General features: G+C 40.0%; 1 protein-coding gene and 1 pseudogene across 3 annotated transcripts in view; both read right to left on the reverse strand.

The window, feature by feature from the left end:
* The window catches only part of Hdac8 (histone deacetylase 8), a 225,718-nt gene that overhangs the window by 69,714 nt on the left and 136,852 nt on the right, over positions 1–19,152 (reverse strand). The window lies entirely within an intron of this gene.
* LOC128107805 (60S ribosomal protein L9-like) lies at positions 8,474–9,823 on the reverse strand (annotated as a pseudogene).

Raw genomic sequence — 19,152 nt, forward strand, 5'->3', positions numbered from 1 at the left:
ACATCATGTAGGTATGGGGAATTAAACTTGCCATCAAGTAGGGCTAGAGAGATAGCTCAGAAGTTAAGAGCATGTACTGCTCCTCCAGGGGACCCAGGTTCAGTCTTCAGCACTTTCTATCTCCAGTTCCAGAAGTTCCAACACTTTCTTCTGGCTTCCTTAGGTACCAGGCACACAAGTGGTATACATACATGTATGCAGGCAAAACACTCATAATGTGTAAAATATAAATAAAGTAGAATAGATAAATCTCAAAAGAGCTTGGCAGCAAGTTACTTGCTAAGGCATCTCCCTGGCCCTCTCATTCTTTTGTGCTATATTATTATTATGGTCTAGCCATATGGTGCTAAAGTGCTTAAGTGTTCCATGTACACTTAAGACTGTCTATTCTGTTTTCTAGTAGAGGGTCCACAGATGTTCCAGGTCTGATTAGTTTACAGTGTTGCTCAGTGTTTTATTCCCTCTATCTACTTATGTGTGTACACCCACCCACACACCCACACACCCACACACATAAAGTATATATCTCTCTCTACACACATACACACACACGTATTTACTTGATACTCATTAGTAGGGTACTGAATCCTCATATTATTATTTATCTTTTTCTTCATCCTTCTCTGTCCATTCTGTCAGTTATTTTATTAGGTTATTTTGAGGGTCACTTGTCAGGTACCTACATGGTTTTTGTTGTTACTGTTTTGGTTTTCTGTATGTTTGTTTGCTATGTTTTGTTTTGGGGGGGATATAGTCTTGCTATGTAGCCCAGGTCGGCCTTGAATTGTGATGGCTTCTGGCTCAACCTCCACAGTGCTTGGATTACAGTATGTACCACCATGGACTGACTATAATTGTTTTCATGTTGATAAATTGACCTTTTCTATTTTTGTGGTACCAATGATTGAGCCTAGGTCCTCATACATACTAAACAAGTTCTCTACCATAGAGTTACATCCATAGCACTCTTTTTTCATTTTCAAATGTAAGATAGGCTGGCCTTAAACTCACTGGGTAGCCCACAATTTGCAGTTCTACTGCCTCAGTTTCTTTAATAGCTAGGAAAACAAGACTTGCACCACCAGGCTTGGCTGGTTTTACCATTTTGTTATCATGAAATGTTTGCTTATATTCCCAGTAATATTTTTCTTACAAAGTCTATTTTTTTAGTTTTCTGTATTCAATGTGTTTTTTTATAATTGTTGCTTACATAGCACATCATTTTCCTCTTCCTTTTACTCTCAATATATTTGTATCTTCTGGGGAAGTGTTGGGTCTCACTTTATAAAACAGCACTATGACAATATTTGCCTTTAGATTAGACAGAGCTCACCCACTGTTATTCATTCACTGCCATTTTATTTGTGTGTATGTGAGTGCATGGGTGCATATGGGTGCCCATGCATGTGGAAGCTAGAGGTCAAACTCAGGTATTATCTGTTAGGCACCATCAACCTTCTCTTTTGAGACATGGTCTCTCAGTGGCCTGGAGCTTCCTGAGTAGGCTAGGGTGGCTGTCTAGTGAGTCCTAGGGATCCTTCTGTCTCTGCCCCCCTGATAACAGCCATGTATGCCTGGCTTTTTTTTTTTTTTAGTTTTTCGAGACAGGGTTTCTCTGTGTAGCTTTGCGCCTTTCCTGGAACTCACTTGGTAGTCCAGGCTGGCCTCGAACTCACAGAGATCCGCCTGGCTCTGCCTCCCGAGTGCTGGGATTAAAGGCGTGCGCCACCACCGCCCGGCCGGCTTTTTTTTTTAAAACATGTGTCCCGGGGATCAAACTCAGGTCCTCATGCTGGCATGGCAAGTACTTTATAGACTGAACTATTTCTTCAGCCCTACATTTTGATTTTCAGCTCTGCATTTTGATTTTTGTTTTGTATATGCCATATTTGCCTGTTCTGAGTTTTGATTATCTTTTTACAGTAGGTAGTTACTATATGATTTAAAATTTATTTTTATAATTTAAAGGTTAATTTTGAGTTATTTTCTTAGTGGCTTCCTTAGGGCTCACAATTAACATTTTAATTGACTAGAATGAACTTTAGATTTATGCTGCCTTAGTTTCAGTGAAATATAGGCCCTGTCTATAACTTCACCGCACCCTCCTCCTTTTGGTATTATTACTCTATATGCATATGCACATACTTATGTAAATGATCAGCCTTACAAAACATTACTTCTTTATTCCGTTATACAATTGTATGCTTTTTTAAAAGGCTGGGAGAAGAAAGGAGATTGACTATGTATTTTAGTGTTCATTATACTAATACTCTTACTTACTCTCTGGGTTGTTTTCCTTTCTTCCTCTGGATTTGAGTTACCATCTGGTGTCACTTCCTTACTGCAGTACAGCTTTGTTCTCATTCCCTTTCTTTGTGCTATATTATTAATAATTATATTTCTGTTTATAACCCTAACAATATAATTTTATGCAATTAATTTTTAAATAAGTCAAAAGAGAAAAGGGGACGGAATACGCAATTTTATTATCTTTTCATATTAACCACATAATTACCTTTACTAGTATTCTATATTTTTTCATATGGATTCAGATTATTGCCTGGAGTTCCTTGCTTGCATTCTAAAGAACTTCCTTTAGTACTTTTTAAGAAGGTATCTTAGCAGTGAATTCTGTTTTCTTTTACACTGGGACTGTCTTTATCACTTTTACATTTTCTTGTTTAAATTTTTTTCTTTTAATTAATGTAAAAATTACCCTTGTTTATGGGGGATACAGTGCAATACTTCAAAACACAAGTATAACCTGTGCTAATACGGTTAAAGTAGCTAGACACCATCTCCATCTATTTAGTTTATGTTGACAGCTTCGCCTTGCTATCTGTTAGTTCTTAATCTCCAGTAAGTTGTTGTTAACTGTGATCACCTCATAGTACTGTAGAACATTGCAACTTATTCTCATCTAACTATGTTCTGGTACCCATTACCTAACCTCCCTCTATCCACCCCATCTCTTATATTTCCTAGCCTCTAGTAATTACCATTCTATTTTCAGATTTTAAAAAATATTTTATGTTTTAAAAATTATCTCACAACATAACAGGTTTGCTATGGGATTTTCATACGCATTTCATTTTGATCGATGCTCCCCTCCTTACCCTGCCCCAACCCCTCATCCCCCCCCCCATCCCTCTTATACTTTTGCCCCCAGTACTCGACCTTCCACTTGTTGAATGCTGGTAGGCAAATACTGACAAGGCAGAGACAGAATCATGAGTTTGAGTTCAGAATAAGCAGACCAACTTTTAAAAATCCACATATGAGAGAGAACATGTAATATTTGTCTTTATGTGTCTAGCTCATTTCACTTAATGTCTTCTAATCTATCTCATTTTGCTGTAAATTATAGAATTTAATTATTTTCATAGCTGAATAATATTTGATTATACATGTAATATATAATATATGGTGAAAGTATTTTTGATGTACTGATTTCATTTTTTGGATATATGTGCAGAAATCGGATAGTGAGATCATTTATTTAATAGATTTTTAGAGTTTTTTTTAATGTGAAATGTCCACAATATTCCCTCTAAGAGTTATATTAATTCATATTTCCACCAACAGTGCATGAGAACTCCGTGTTCTCTGTGCTAGCATTTGTCATATTTGCGTTTTTGATATTAGCTATTCTGACTGGGATAAAGTGATATCTCGTCTAACATTTAAGTTTTTAATCATGTGTATATGTGTGTGTACCTGTGCTTGTGAGTTCAGGTGTCCACAATGGCGAGAGATCAGGTCCTCTGGAGCTGGACTTAACAGGAGGTTGTGAGCCTCCTGACATGGTTCTGGGAACTGAACTTGGGTATGTCTGCAAGAGCAGTACATGCTCTTTCCCACTGAGCCGTCTCTCCAGCCCACCTCATTGTACTTTTGATTTGTATTTCCTTAATGGCAAATGATGCTGAATATTTTTCACATACTTCTTGGTCATTTCTATTTTTTTTCTTTTGAGAAATGTCTTTTCTGATAATTCGCCTGCTTTAAAATTGGATGCTCTGGGTTTTGTATTGTTGAGTTCCATAAATAGCCTAGATATTAGTCCTGGGTCATATGAATGGCTTTGCAGCTTCCTTCTTTGTCTCTTCACCATCTCGAGTGAGTCCTTTGCTGTGCAGAAGCTTCTTACTCTAATATGATCTCATTTCTCTACTTTTGCTTTTGTTGTTTGGGCTTTTGGGTGCCACCCCCCATTTCCTCGCACCGATGTCTCTTAAGTGTTTCCTTTATGTTTTGTTCTAGTTTCTTCACAGTTTCAGGTTTTACATTCCTTTAAGTCATTGTGAGTTCATTTATTTGTGGAGGGTGAGCAACAGGGGTCAAGTTTCAGTTTTTTGCATGTGGATATGCAGTTTTTGCTAGGACCGTTTATTGAAGGCCTACCCTTCCTCCCGTGCATATTTTGATGCCTTGGTCAAGAATCAGCTGTCTGGAGATACACGGGTTTCTTCCTTGCACTTCTAGTCTGTTTTACTATTTTCTTTGTTGTGTTTTAATGCCTGCCATACATTGTCTTCGTTACTACAGCCTTATGGTGTGTCTTGAGATCAGGCAGCGATCTCAAAACTGCTTTGGCTGTTCATGTTCTTTTGTAGTTCTATATGAATTTTGGGGTTTTTTGGGGGGAGGGCATATTTCTGTAAAGAATGCTACAAGTAGTTTGACGGGGAATACACAGAATCTGTAAATTGTTCAGGCATTTTAATTATTTGTGTTTGTATATGTGTGGACACAGGTATGCAGTGGCACACACAGGAGTGCAGTTTGTATATGTGTGGAGGTCAGAGAGAACACCATGCAGGAGTCAGTTTGCTCTACCTTCTGGGTTCCAAGTACTGAACTCAGGTTGTCAGGCTTGGTGGCAAGTGCCAACTCACCTGTCCAAGGGCATTTAAATAATACTGATTCTTGTAATCCATGAGCAGTGACATTTTTCATTTTCCATATGTCTTCTTCAAGTTCTTTGTTTTTTTAATCAGTATTTCTAATATCAATTTCACTTTCTTGGTGAAATTTATTCCTAGGTATTTAAATTTTTCATAGCTATTGTGAATGGGATTGCTCTTATGATTTCTTTCTTAACAAGTTTGTTATTGATGCACAAAATTGCTACTGCTTTTTCTACATTGATTTTGTTTAGTTTTTAAGATCACCAAATTTGTTGATCAGTTCTAAAGGTCTTTTTGTGGAATCTTTAGGTTTTCCTTTGTATGTAATCATGCCATCTGAAAACAGATTTTTTTCAAAACAGGGTTTCTCTATGTAGCCTTGGCTATCCTGGAAGACCAGACTAGCCTCCATCTAAGAGATCCATCCACCTGCCTCTGCCTCCCCTGTGCTGGGATTAAAGGCATGCAGCCCCACATCTGGCTTGAAAGACTTTTTATTTGTATCTTTTTTTCTTGCATAACTGGTATGGCCAATATTTTATTTTGTAAAGATGTTTTTACTAGATAATGCTTAGTGCCTTTTAAATTTTATAAGATTTATTTTATGTGTATTTGTGTGTATGCCTAAGTGTGTGTGTGTGTATGTATGTGTGTGTGTGTGTATATGTGTGTGTGTGTGTGTGTGTGTGTGTGTGTGTGTGTGTGTGTGTGTGTGTGTGTAGCACATGCATGCAGGAGCCCCCAAAAGTCAGAAAAGCATGTCCAATCCATCCATGAAACTGGAGTTATAGGAGGTCTTGGGTGCGGGGGACAGAACCTGGATCCTCTCCATCAGCAGCACATGCTCTAAATTGCTGAGCCATCTCTACAACCTTAAGAAAAAAAAAAGCCTGCGCTGTGTGTGACGAGAAGTCAATTGCTAATCTTCTTTGGGTTCCTTTCTATGTGCTGAGTCTTTTGTCTTTTGCTTTTCAGCATTTTACTACCTGTCTCCTGGGTATGACCTTTGTTTACCTTACTTGGAATTAACCGAACCTGGGCATGTAGATAAGTATCTTCACCAACTGTGAAAGGGCTTCAGCAAGTCTTTCTTTGACTATCTTTCTTTGTCCTTTTTCCGTTCTTTCCAGTATTCACTTCCGTACACTGATGTACTTAATTATATCTTACATTTCCTGAGCCTGTTTATCTTCATTCTTTTCACTGTCTCCAGATTACATAATCGCTAGTCATGTATCTTCACATTGTTTGATTCATTCCCTTGCCAACTCTAATCTACTGTCAACCCCTATCTAGCAAATTTTGCGTTTTAATTATTGAACTTTTCAAGTCAAAAGCATCTGTTTGGAGCTAGGTGGCACACACCTGCCATCACAGTACTTAGGAAGCCGAGAAAAGAAGACCACCGCCTAGCCTTTTTCAGGCCACCCTAGGCTACATAGCCAGATCCTGTTCCCTTCCCCCCAAAAAGAAAGAAAGGGAAACAAAAAAATGTAATGTATGTGGTTCCTTTTTTCTTTACAGTTTCTATTGACATGCTATCTTCCCTAATTTCTATTTTTTCTACAAAAGGTCTTGCCATGTAGTGCAGGTTAACCTTGAACTCATGATCTCTCCTGCCTCAGTTTACCAAATGCAGGGATTACTAGTATGTAACATCACATCTCTGAGAAACGTCTGTCTCTTGCCTTATTTCTTTAAGCATTTCTACCTTTAGTTCTTTGAGTGTATTGATAGTAATTGCTATGAAATGTGAATTCACTGTCTGAGCCCCTTCAAAGATAGATTTCATTGAATGCCCTCTTTTCTATGCATGAGGAATACTTTTCTACTTTTTTTTAGTATGCCATAATTTTTGTTGAAACCTATATATTTAAAATATGGTATTGGGACCAAGGCCCTCCGCATGTGGGTGACAGTTGTGTGGCTTGTCTGTTTGGGGGGCTCCTAGAGTGGGATCAGAACCTGTCCCTGGCACTCAAGCTGGCTTTTGGAAACCCAATCCCCAAGCTGGGTTGCTTTCCCCAACCTTGATGCATGAGGAGGAGCTTGGTCCTGCCTCAACTTGATGTGTCCTGCTGTGTTGACTCCCATGGGAGGCCTGCCCCTTGCTGAATGGAGACAGAGGAGGAGTGGATGGGGGTGTGTGTAAAAGGGAGGTGGGAGGAGGGGACAAGAGGAGAGGAGGGAGGAGAAACCGTGATTGGTATGTAAAATAAATGAAAAAAGAATCTAGGGCTGGAGAGATGGCTCAGTGGTTAAGAGCACTGACTGCTCTTCCAGAGGACCTGGGTTCAATTCCCAGCCCCCACACGGCAACTCACAACTGTCTGTAACCCCAGTTCTAGGCCTTCTGACACCCTCACACAGACATACATGCAGGTAAAACACCAATGAACATAAAATAAAAATAAATTATTTGAATGACTTTATTCTATGAAGTCTATCCTCCCTGCAGTGTGAAGCCACTGATGTCGCAGCTGAGGTCCACCCCTCTGTTGATTATTTTAACACTTGGGTTGTACAAGCCACTGACAGAGACTGTGTTTAAGCCACTGAAGCCAGTTAAGGTCTTAAGTTATACCATGATGGTTTTGGTTTGGTGTTTACTACCACAGTTCAGGAGTTTATATTTTTTCTCCCTGTTCATCTAGAGATTAGTAGTCTGGCAGTTTCTTCTGTGATAGGTTTGGAGGATGAAAAGCCTTGGGGCTTGAGTGTAGTCCTCTAGACTATCAGGGGTTGAGCTTGATTTTTATTTTAAGCTTGGTTTCCCAGGAGTACCCTTGGGCTAGAGCAGGTTATTATTCAGTCAATGTTTAGCCAGAACTGCATCATCAAACCTCTTGTGCCCATGATACATTTCCCCTGTGTTGGTAGGTCAGTGAGCAGTTCAGGGAATGCTCAAGTCTGCCCTAGGGCCTGAGCTGATTGTTGCCGAGTGGGTGTAGCCTAACACGCAAGCACAACCTCTCAACTCCTAGAGCTGATAGTGAAACCAGGAGGCCTCTTTGCTGTATTTCCCCATTCTCTCCACTAAAATGGTTGTTATACTGTTTTATTTGCATCATAGAGCGGCTACCAGTCTGTCTTCTCTTAAATTTTCTCTACTAAACTTTGCATTTAAAAAAGTCCTGTCCTTAGGCATGGAATTTCCCAGTCCTCATTCCAAATGTCTGGCCCCTCAACCAGATGCAGCAATTCATTGTCTTTATGGCTATCCTATCTCCCATGGGCAGAACGCCTATGTTACTGCTCCAGAGCTAGGGATGGCAGCTCATTGTTCCATCAGTGACGTCCTAGACCCACGTGGGCACTGAAGGGTATCAGCTCTTAGTCTTCTTAGCATGCCATTCTTTGTGTGCAATCTCTGTGTGTGAGTGAGCTGAGGTGAGAAAAGTCAGGGCCTTTACAGTCTCAATCTGCCACACCTAGAGCAGAGCTTGTGCCCTTCATGGGGACTGTGGGTAAAGGGAGAGAGACCGGGTCCTCCTGACCATATGATTTCTTGTCATATAGCTTCTGCAAAAGGATTGGGAAAGGTAAGAAATACAGCTGCCTGCACCACTTTGAGTGAAATCATAGCACAGTCTGGGAACCAGGGGAGAAAGAGCCTCAGTTTCTTGGCTGTTCTTGCTCAGAATAGTGTATTTAGTGTAGGACTTCTGTAAAGCAGAATTGGGGGAGTTTTGGTGGGGGAATGGGTCCTAGCTCAGATATCACAGGCTAGCATTGTCCTTTTTGTGATTCAGTAAATTTTTCTTGAATTACTATTTTGCCAATTGCTATATACCCTTTGGACAATTTCTGGAGACTTTAAATGATTGGGTTTTATGTATTTATTTAGTCTTTGTTGTTTGTAGCAGTTATCACCAGTTGTATTGTTGCTTTGGAGTGGTTATCCAGAGGTCCTAACTCTTCCATTGCAAAAGTCTTGAACATGGACTTGGAAATAGCTTCCTTTTTTAAAAAAACAAAAAACAAAAAACAAAAAACAAAAAACAAAAAAACCCCAACAAACAACTATTAGTCTTTCATTGTCTCCAAAGAAATCCCAAATCATAGTTATAATCCAGGATCTGGATTCTGAAGGTGGGTAACTTAGGTCTAATTTATCTGCACTGTTTCTTTTTCAGACACATAGGTGCCATCCAAAAACTTAGTAATATCTTCTTCTTAACTGTTGTGGCTTGCTGAATTTGGAACAAGTTCAATATCATTTCCTTCAAAGATTATCTTGTCCTTCTGTGCTTGAGATACAGAACCAGCAACACCTGTCCTTGTCCGAACTCTGCAGATGCATTTTTTCCTATAGCTTAGCAGTTTTATTTATTTCTTAAAATTAATTTTTATATTTATTTTATTTAATGAGCATGAATGTTTTGCCTACATGTATGTGCACTGCATGTGTGCCTGGTGCCTTCAAATATCTGAAGATGTCAGATCACTTGGAACTGGAGTTATGGATGGCTGTAAGCCACCATGTGGGTGCTGGGAGTTGAACCTGTATCCTCTGGTAGAGAAATAAGTGCTCTGAGCCATTTCTCCAGCCTTCCAGTGAATTTGTTCAGCCAAGAAATTCCCAATTTCCTCCAGAAACACATTCTCCTGAGTCATGACATTGATGGGGGAAGTGAGACACACAGGCTTCATCTTGTAACAGAAGCCCAGTGTAACGCCCTTGATCATGTTCTGAACATGACTGCAGATAATTCACATAGTAGCCAGTTTCTTTTTGTTTCCCCACCATTTGTCAACCAACAGCCTCTTTTTTCTTTCCAAGGACATTCAGATTTACAGTGATATGACTGGAGGATTCCTTTGGGGCCCTTCATAATAATTGTACCTCCCTTTAGAGTCCTGTCCACATTTTCTGGAATGTCGGCAGTCTAACTGCTGAGAATGGGCTTCATTTTCACAGTAGATGTGGCAAACGGAGCTTGAAACAGCCGCTAACTAGTCTGCCTGCTTTCACTTCTGCTCTTCCAATGACTATTCTAGAACGGCAGCCAGAGTGAGCATGGGTTTATCTCCAGTGCCGTCAAATTCATTCACAGTTTCCTTAAAGGCCCTATACCTCTGACTTGGTAAAACCTGTGACCTCATCACCTACTATTCTTCCTGCCATACATTCTGCTCCAAACACTCTCCTCCTTCCCTGTCCCTCAAGGTAGGCACACTCAAATAATGTCTTTGTGTGGTTTGGGTATTAAGGTTGTATTAATCTCATCGAATGAGCTGGGAGGTGCTCCATTTTTCTTTTTTTTCTTTTTTTTACTATTTGGAAGAACTTTTGTAAGACTGGGATTAATTCATCTTTGACTGTTTGGTTAAACTATCCACACATACTGTTCTTTCCTTGTAAAAATATTTTAAATTACTGACTGAACTTCTTTCTATTTTTGAGGGGGAAAAAAGCCCAGGCTTCAAAATTGCTAATAGCTAAAGCTGGCCTTGAACCCTTGATCCTCCTGTGTCCATCTCCTAAGTGCTGGGACTCTGGGTATATGGTACCATGTGCTGCTTCTGACTGAATTTTGGTGGTTATGTAAATATCTATGTTTTCTATTTCTTCTTGAACCATTTTGCTAGTTAATGTTTCTAGGAATGTGTTCATTTGGATTACATTTGTATGTGCTTATGTGCTTACACAGATATGTGTGTACACATGGAGGACCAAGATTAGCATCAGATGTCTTCCTCAATTGTTCTCCACCTTGGTTTTTGAGACAAGGTCTCTTACTGAACCTGGAGCATACTGATAAGACTAAACAGGAAGCCTATCTTCCCTAGTGAGTACTGGGATTAGAGGTGCTCAGCTTTTTGTGGGTACTGGAGATTGAACTTACATCCTCATGCTTGTGGGGCCAGCATCATACCTACTGAGCCATCTCCTCAGCCCCATTTAAAAGTTCATTTGCTTTCTCTTATTCAGTTTGTATCTACTACATCTATAGCAATTTCCTTCCTTTTTAGTGACATGTCTTTGGTCTTATCTTTTTCTTGATCAACATTTCTGGGATTTTCTCTTCAAAAAAATTTAAAAATTTTTATGAAGAGAAAGACAGCATTTCATATACAGGATGGCTAGTCTACTGGGTGGAGAGCTACAGAGAAGCTAAGAACTAAAGGCGTGGGCTCTGTTAAAATGGGAAACGAGCAGACAGGAAGGGCCAGGTAAAGACAGCAGAGGAAGTATTGTAAAGCCACTGCATCAAGTCTGGATTTCCATTTGAATGAGCAGGGAGTTGCCAGAGAGTTAGTAGGGGCACAGTGGAAATGATGCCATCACAGATGGTCTACACTGTAAGGCTCCAAGGAGAGAGAGGGCCAACTAGCAGGCAGTTACAGTAACCTAGAGCATACTGGATATGGCAGGACAAAGCAGTACAGAAAAAAAATGAAGAGCTTGGACTTGGTGAGTGATTCCACACAGAGGAAGCCGCAAAGGCAGCAGAGTTGCCAAAAGGAGAGTAGATGTGGAGAAAGAGGAGGCTGCTGGTTAGGAAATCAAGGTCCAATTGTAGTACAAATATTACCTTTTGTCAGGGAATGGTGGTGCACACCTGTAATCCCATCTTTTGGGAAGGAAGAGGCAGAACTGCTACAAACTAGCCCTAGTCTACATAGTGAATTCAAGGCCTGCCAGAGATACATAGTGAGAGCCTGTCTCAAAAACATAAATTAAAAAAACCAAGTAAACCAAACAAAAATGATTTTTTTTGTCATTCTTGCTGCATAGGGTCAAATTTCCTAAGCAGTAAAACAAAGATGCAAATGTTCAAGAAATCTGTTAGTTACCAAAATGTCTCTTGAATTTCTTTCCCTGACTCACCCTAACCTAGCCCTCATTGCCTGTCACCTGGATTCCTTTTATTCCCTACATTCTGAATGACAAATAATTGGTATTATCTTAAAAATGTCAATTTGATTATACGCATATTGCTTCTTTGGCCTGTCATTGTCTGTCTGTCTGTCTGTCTGTCTCTCTCTGTCTCTGTCTCTCTGTCTGTCTCTCTCTCTCTCTGTGTGTGTGTGTGTGTGTGTGTGTGTGTGTGTATAACAGTCGTAGTCTAAGATTATAGTGGAACTGGGCTGGGGATATATAGTCAAGTGTAAGTCATTCACTTAGCATGCACAGGGTCCTGGGTTCAACCCCAGAATAAAAAAGAAAGAAAATTAAAGGGAACTGGGGCTGACCCAATTGTTAAAATGCGTACATAAGCACAACCACCTGAATCCATGTTAAAGTAGGGTGTGGTGACTAGCACAGGCCTGTAATTCCTTCAGGGGGGAAATGAGGACAGACAGATCCCTGGAGCTCACTAGCCAGACAGTCTGGGTGAGTCAGAGCTCCAGGTTCAGTGAGAGACCTGCTCTCAAAAAATAAGGTAGAGAGTGATGGATGAAGACACCTAGCAATGACCCTCCATGTGCATGAGCACACAGGTGCACATACCTGCACACACATATGTACACACAAACACACACACATCAACACAGACAAATAAAAAGTGGAACTGGAAACAAACTTCCTATTGACCAGTGACACCACAGCTGTCATGTGGATGACACATCACTCACGTCATTGTATCCTAGTGTAAACAAGCCCTGAGCCGCCAGTCATAAAAAAGCATAGCACACACAATTACAAACAATACCTACATCTAAATATCATCTAAAATGATGATAATGTATTTCATTTTTTTACATTTATTCATTTCTGTGTGTGCATAATGTGCCCCAGGGTGTACCTGGGAGTCAGAGGACAGCCTTTGGGAGTCAGTTCTCTCTTTCTACTACGTGGGTCCTAGGGATTGAACTCAGGTCATCAGCCTTGAGAGCAAGCACCCTTACTGTGACTATGTTTTAGAATAAAATTGATTTAATTCAGTTTTAAAAGCACTTTAAAACAGTGTGCTAGCAGGATGTGGTGGCACCTATCTAGAGGGTGGCCAGCTCTTTTCACACTCTGTTCCCTCTGACTGGAATTTAACTCTTTGTTAGGGTTCCTCACATCTTTCATACTTCAGGCCTCTCCTTGACTTCCTCATAGAGATCATTCTTAACCTCTGTATCATCTCTTTATTTCCTTCTTAGCACTTACTGCAATGTGTAACTATTTAGTTGTGTGTTTACTGTAAAATTTCTATTAGATTTAGAAGTTTCTTTTCTGTTGTTTTAGGCAGGGTCTCATCACTAGATGAGACCTAACATACACTAGTATGTTAGGCTATAACTCCCTTTGTAGCTGAGGTGACCTTGAACTTCTGATCTTTCTGAGTGCTGGGGTTACAGGTGTGTGTGTCACACTGGTTTTAATGTTGTTTTGGGGGGCCATCTCTGGCTCTAGATTGACAAATTCTATAAGGTGGTGACAGTGTTTTGACTGTGGCATTTTTAGTATCCAGATGTCAACAAATAAATGAAAGGAGTAATGGAGGTAGAGTTCTTTGGAAGTAGAGGGTAGTGAAGGGAAAGGAAGACAGATTTTTAAGACGAGTTAGTTCCATTGCATTTTGAGATTAGCATGCCTAGTTCCCCTCAGCTTGTGGTATAAGAAATTCATAGGATTGCAGACAGTAGCCAGAGGACGTGCCACCAGCGCAGAAGTTAGGGACAGTGGAATTGAGTTCAAGTCCCCAGAACTTTGTTAAGTATTACTGTGTGCTAGACTCCATGCTGGCACTGACTGTGGACCACAGAAAGATGAGCAGGTTTACACTTCAACAGTTTGCATTCAAGAAGCCAGAAAAAGGAGATAAGGATGTACAGATGATAATGAAAGGCAGAATTTAATCAAACAAAGGCCTCCAAGGCAGGGGTTTAGGAAAAGCTTCAAGGAAATTTACTCTGACCTTGAAGTCAACAAGTTCCAGTCCACAATGAAAGAAGAGCACAAACAGTCCCTGCTGTTCTTCCTCACAAAATACTTCATAAAGCGAAGGACGAAAGCAAAATATTTGAGATGACCTTGGAGGCACTGTGTTTCAGGGGAGACAACCGGGCTGGGAGTTTTGGTTTTGCCATTTACTATTTGGGAGACCTTGGACAATTTGTTCCTCTTTTTACAAATGGTTGTGCAGGCCTACTATGTGCCAAGTACTTTATATATGCGATTCTGTTGAATCATTTATCTTCCTAAGCTTTAGTGTCCTGCCTTTGAAAATTAGTTGCTTAGATTTCTGGTTCACAAATGTAACTGGTGCTAGGTTCAGACTTGCAGCTATTTCTTTCTGCCTTCGAGCAGCACCCACACTTCTGCACAAAAACAAGAGACCAGCTTTTGGTGATGGAGTAAAGATACTTGAGGTACTCAGGAGATGGGGAAAGTGAGTCAAATGTTAATGGACTGAGGCTTGAGTGAATTTTTGAACAGTGAACAATGTCCTGCCTGTCTGCTGGGAAGCGGAGGTGTTAAGGTGTCCAGAAACGACAACAGTAAAGTGTTACTGAGAGGAAGACACACTGCAGTGAAGGAAAGGGCAACAGGACATACTGCTTCAGATGAGCAGAAGGGAGCTAGCTGGAGGAGAGGGTGCATGGCAGCATGGTTCTAGGGATGGCCGTGGAAAGCCTAGATGTTGACTCTGCGCATCTTTAGACACAAGTGTTCCTAACCCAAAGGAGGGCAATGTATCAGGTACCTACATCTGATTTAAAAAAAAAAATCGATTCTGACTATCCAATTTCTTTGTTTGAATTACCTGCTCACCAAGCAGCTTCCTAGTTTGTAACTGGTTTCTTGAATGGGAAGACCCACCATCTAGAAAGGCTAAATGCAGGTGATAAGGGTCTGGTCTTGCCAAATAAACAGCCACTTTGAGCTCTGCTTTAAAATAGGTTGTGGCAGTATGGATTTGCTCCCCAGAGACTCCTCATCTCATAATAAGACTGAGAATGGGAGAGAAATGTGTGGCAGCAAAACCACAGAGCAGGGAGCTGGAGAGACGGCTCAGTGGTCTAGAGCTCATTCTGGTCTTCAGAGGACCTGAGTTTGGTTCCCAGAACTCATTGAGTGGCTCACAACTACCTGTAATTCCAGCTCCAGAGGAAATGGAGCCTCTAGTCTCTGTGGGCACCTGCACTCATGCACATGAATGCACATGAATACACACACACACCCCCCAAAACAAAAAACCCTAAAACTAATAAAAACTAATAAAACTAATAAAAAATCTTTGAAGCAAAATCTCCTAGAGCAGATCAGCCTGAGGATCTTCTAGTGCTGGTTTCCTGTGAAGGCTGGCCTGGAGGAGTTGCTGGCTTTACTCACTAAATTACAGCAAAACTAGCCCCTTGCATTTGTTCAGTTGCTTTTAACTTTCAAAGTACATTTATATAAATTATCTAATTTTATCATTTTATCTATTATACCTTCTGTAGCTCACACTGCTTGCAAAATACATTTGCAGAGCAGTAACAATGACACAAAGAAGCAGTGCTATTCTGAGTACGTTAGAAAAAAAAAAAACAACTGTCTGTGGCAGGGGCATGGCAAACTAGAACAAACCAAGAAAACAAAGGTAATCATAGTAGACCGTACTGCAGGGTGACCTCTGAATCTGGAGCTGGGCCTAGAATGACTGAGTGTGAAAAAAACACCAAGGTTTGGCTGTAGATGTGTTGATGACAGAGCCTTAGGAAATGCCCACAGGTAATCACAGTGATCAAGGTGGACCTGCAGGACTAGAGTGCACTTGGAGAAGCTGTAATCTAATCGGCTCACTGGAAACTGCTAAAGAATAGCATGCCACAGAGAGGTGGTGGTGGACACATGATTGGAAAAATAATTAGATAGCTAACATATGTCACTGTTTGTTCAGACCCTCCTCTCCACAGCTGGACAGAAAGGCAGGCAGGGATGAGGGAGGGAGTCCACTTCTCTCTCTCCATCCCAGCAGTGGCTCGACAGCAAACAGAGCCGGGCAGACCAGGCAACCATGTGTATAGTGGTCCCTAAGCAGGTAGACTCAGTCATTCTCAGTCCATGATCATCAAATCACTTCAGTTAATCTGGGAAAGAAAGGCCCAGGAAGAGAGAAGACTATTGTTTGATTGATTACTTGCCAAGTATATCTTCTCCTGCAAATTAATGCAATTAAAATATATTTATAGGTCTCTTTCCCTCATTTTTTAAATTTGGAAAAACCTTCAAATCTATAGGAAAGCAAAAGAAACAGCATGACAAATATCTATGTGTTTCTTTTACAAATTTGTTGATGGTATCTAAGTGCTCTGTATTGAAAAGGGATCCCTCATTGAACTGCTGTGGGACCTTAGTCAAAATCCATTTATTGCGGGTCTATTTCTGGGATCTTTATTCTGTTCTTTAATGTGTCTATTTCCTTCAGTACCATACGATCTTCATTACTGTAGTTATCTATTAAGTCTCAAAACTGGCAGAGTGATTTCTCCCACTTTATCCTTATCTTATAAAGTCTTTCAGCTACTCTAGCTCGTTTGTTTTTCAAAATGAGTTTTACTCTAATTTTGTCTATATCTTAAAAAAGTCATGTGAGAAGTTTGTCAGCAGCTGGGTTAAATCCATACATAAAATTGGAGAATGAACTTCTTTAGTATGCTGAGTTCAGTTTATGAACACACCACATCTCTCCATGTAGTTAGAGATTCATTGATTCTTCTAATCATCTTGGTTGACTTTTCAGCATACAAATCTAGTACCTGTTTGCTGAGATTCATACCTACTGCTAACGGGTACAATAGCATAGGCCTGCAATCCCAGCACTTAGGAGGCAGGAGAAATATGAGTTTATGACCAGCTCCGGCCTATACGGTGAGTTCTAAGCCACTCAGCTCTAACTGTGGCCCACCTAGTGATACCATCTTAAAAAAAAAAACCCAACAACAAGAACAACAAACATAGAACCCTAAAAACAAAATAAAAAGAACTCCCGAAACTATAAAATGAAAAGTATTTAAAAATTTGGATAGTACATAAAAACCTGTTCACTGATAGTATATAGAACTAATGAAAACATTTTTTGAGACAGGTCCCACTATGTTACCGCACTGGCTATAAACTCATGAGCTCAAGCAATTTTCTTGTTCTGGCTTCACAAATGCTGGGACTACAGGTGAGCGCTATCATGCAGAGCTCGAATTGATTTTTGTATACTGAGGTAAGCTGCAACTTTGCTGAACTCATTTATTAGTTCCAGGAGGTTTTTGTAGATTACTTGAGATGTTCTGTGTCCACAATCCTGTCAGTTACAAATAGAGAGTTATTTTTCCTTTCTGTTTTGTGTGCTCCCGAGATGCAGTCTGCTGTGTCTTTCAGATACACAAGGCTGAGAGCAGGGATGCGGGTCGCTTTTTTTTTTCTATGCAATCTTTGTGTGGTTTAGGTGTCAGGATAATAGGACCTTAATAAAGAAAGTTAGGAGGTGTTTCCTCTTTTATTTCCTGGAAGAGTGCAGAGAATTGGTGTGAATTCTTCTTTAAATGTTTGGTAGCCTTCTCAGTGAAAACGCCTAGGCTTGAAGGGTTGCTTCCTTAGGGGATGAAAAAGATTCTCATTTGGTGAATTATGGTAGTTTGTTTTGTGAAGATTTAGTCCATTTCATCTAAGTTGCCAGGTGTGTGCATGCGGATTAGTTTGCCGTGTTGACAGTGTTCTCCTGGTGTCTGCAGGGTCTGGGGTGGTATCCTCTTTTGTTGTGTTTTATTTTGTTTGTGTTCTGACAAATAAAGCTTGTCTGGAGGTCAGAGGGTGGAGCTAGGCACTAGTTAATCACAGAGGCCAGGAGGCGGTGGCTCATACCTTTAATCCCAGCCCTGGGGAGGAGGAAGCAGGAAGATCAGGAGTTCAAGGCCACCCTGGGCTACATGAGATTGAACCAGTCTAAATGAGAAACAGAGCTGGGCAGTGGTGGTACACGCCTTTAATCCCAGCATTGGGAGGTGAAGACAAGAAGATAAAGCGGGTGGAGACAGGATCTGGGCCCCCATTTGGTCCGAGGATTCATAGAAGAAAGAAGTTTCTAGTGGCGCTGCTCGGCTTCTCTGATCTGTCAGGCAAGCTTTGTCAGAACACAAACAAGATATCATAGAATAGTCTTGCATTCCTGATGTGGCTAATTTGTGTCTTCTGCCTTTTTCTTCTTCAGCCTCACCACAGATTTATCAATTTAATGGATTGTTCCAGGGAAGCACTTTTGTTTCAGCAAGTTTATTCTTCTTACTGTTACTGTTTTCTGTTTCATTTACTTCTTCTCTGTACGATTTAATTTCCTTAATTCTACTTGTGTCGGGTCTATTTGCTCTTCTTTTCCAGTTTGTTAAGGATGCTGCTTAAAATTATTGATGAGAGACTATCCTCTTTTCAACAAAAGTTCTCATTTTATAAATTGTTCAGGATTGCTTCAGCTGTATTTTACAAATTTTGACATCGTGGATTTTTATTTTAATTCAGTTAAATGTACTTCAAAAATCTCTTAGACCCATGGATTATTTAGCAGTGTATTCTTTGGTTTGTTAGTATTTAAAGGCTATTCCGTTTCTTCCTTGATTTTCTGATTGATTTAATTTTGGCTAGAGAATACACTCTATTTGATTTTTCTTCTTTACAATTGGTGGGTTTTGTTTGATGAATCATGATACGCTTCATTTAAAAAAATTTGGTCATTTTTTATATTATTTTCCTAAAATATATAAAACATGAAGTATGTCATTGTAACCATCTGAAGTGTATAATTCACCAGTATGTTTCACATTTATAATGCTGTGCAAACAACATCACTGTTCATTAGATTTTCCCATCACTTCCCAAAGAAGTGCTGTATCCATTAAGAACTATCCCCCACACTGACCCCTTTCCCCAGCCATTGGTAATCTCTAATTTACATTCTATCTTCATGAATTTGTCTGCTGTAGATAAGACATAAAAGTGGGGTTATATATTATTTGGAATTTTGTGCCTGCTTTGCTTTATTTAATGTAAAGTTTTTAAGGTTTATCTGTGTTATAAAGTTTTGACTTTATTCCTTTTTAGTGTTGGGATAATATTTAATTCCATGCTAATATCACGTTTTCTTTATCTGCTCGTCTCTTGATAGATATTTGAGTTGTTTCCAGTTTTTGACTATTGTGAATAATGATCTATAAAATTGGTGTTTAAGTATTTGTGTTAGTATTTTTTTTCCAGATATTGTCTCACTATGTAGCCCTAGCTGTCCTGAAAATCACTAATTTAGATCAGGCTGCCTTGAACTCATAGAGA

This window comes from Peromyscus californicus, unplaced genomic scaffold (genome assembly GCF_007827085.1).
Source record: "Peromyscus californicus insignis strain IS unplaced genomic scaffold, ASM782708v3 Scaffold_10__1_contigs__length_136768540, whole genome shotgun sequence".
Lineage (NCBI taxonomy): Eukaryota > Metazoa > Chordata > Mammalia > Rodentia > Cricetidae > Peromyscus > Peromyscus californicus.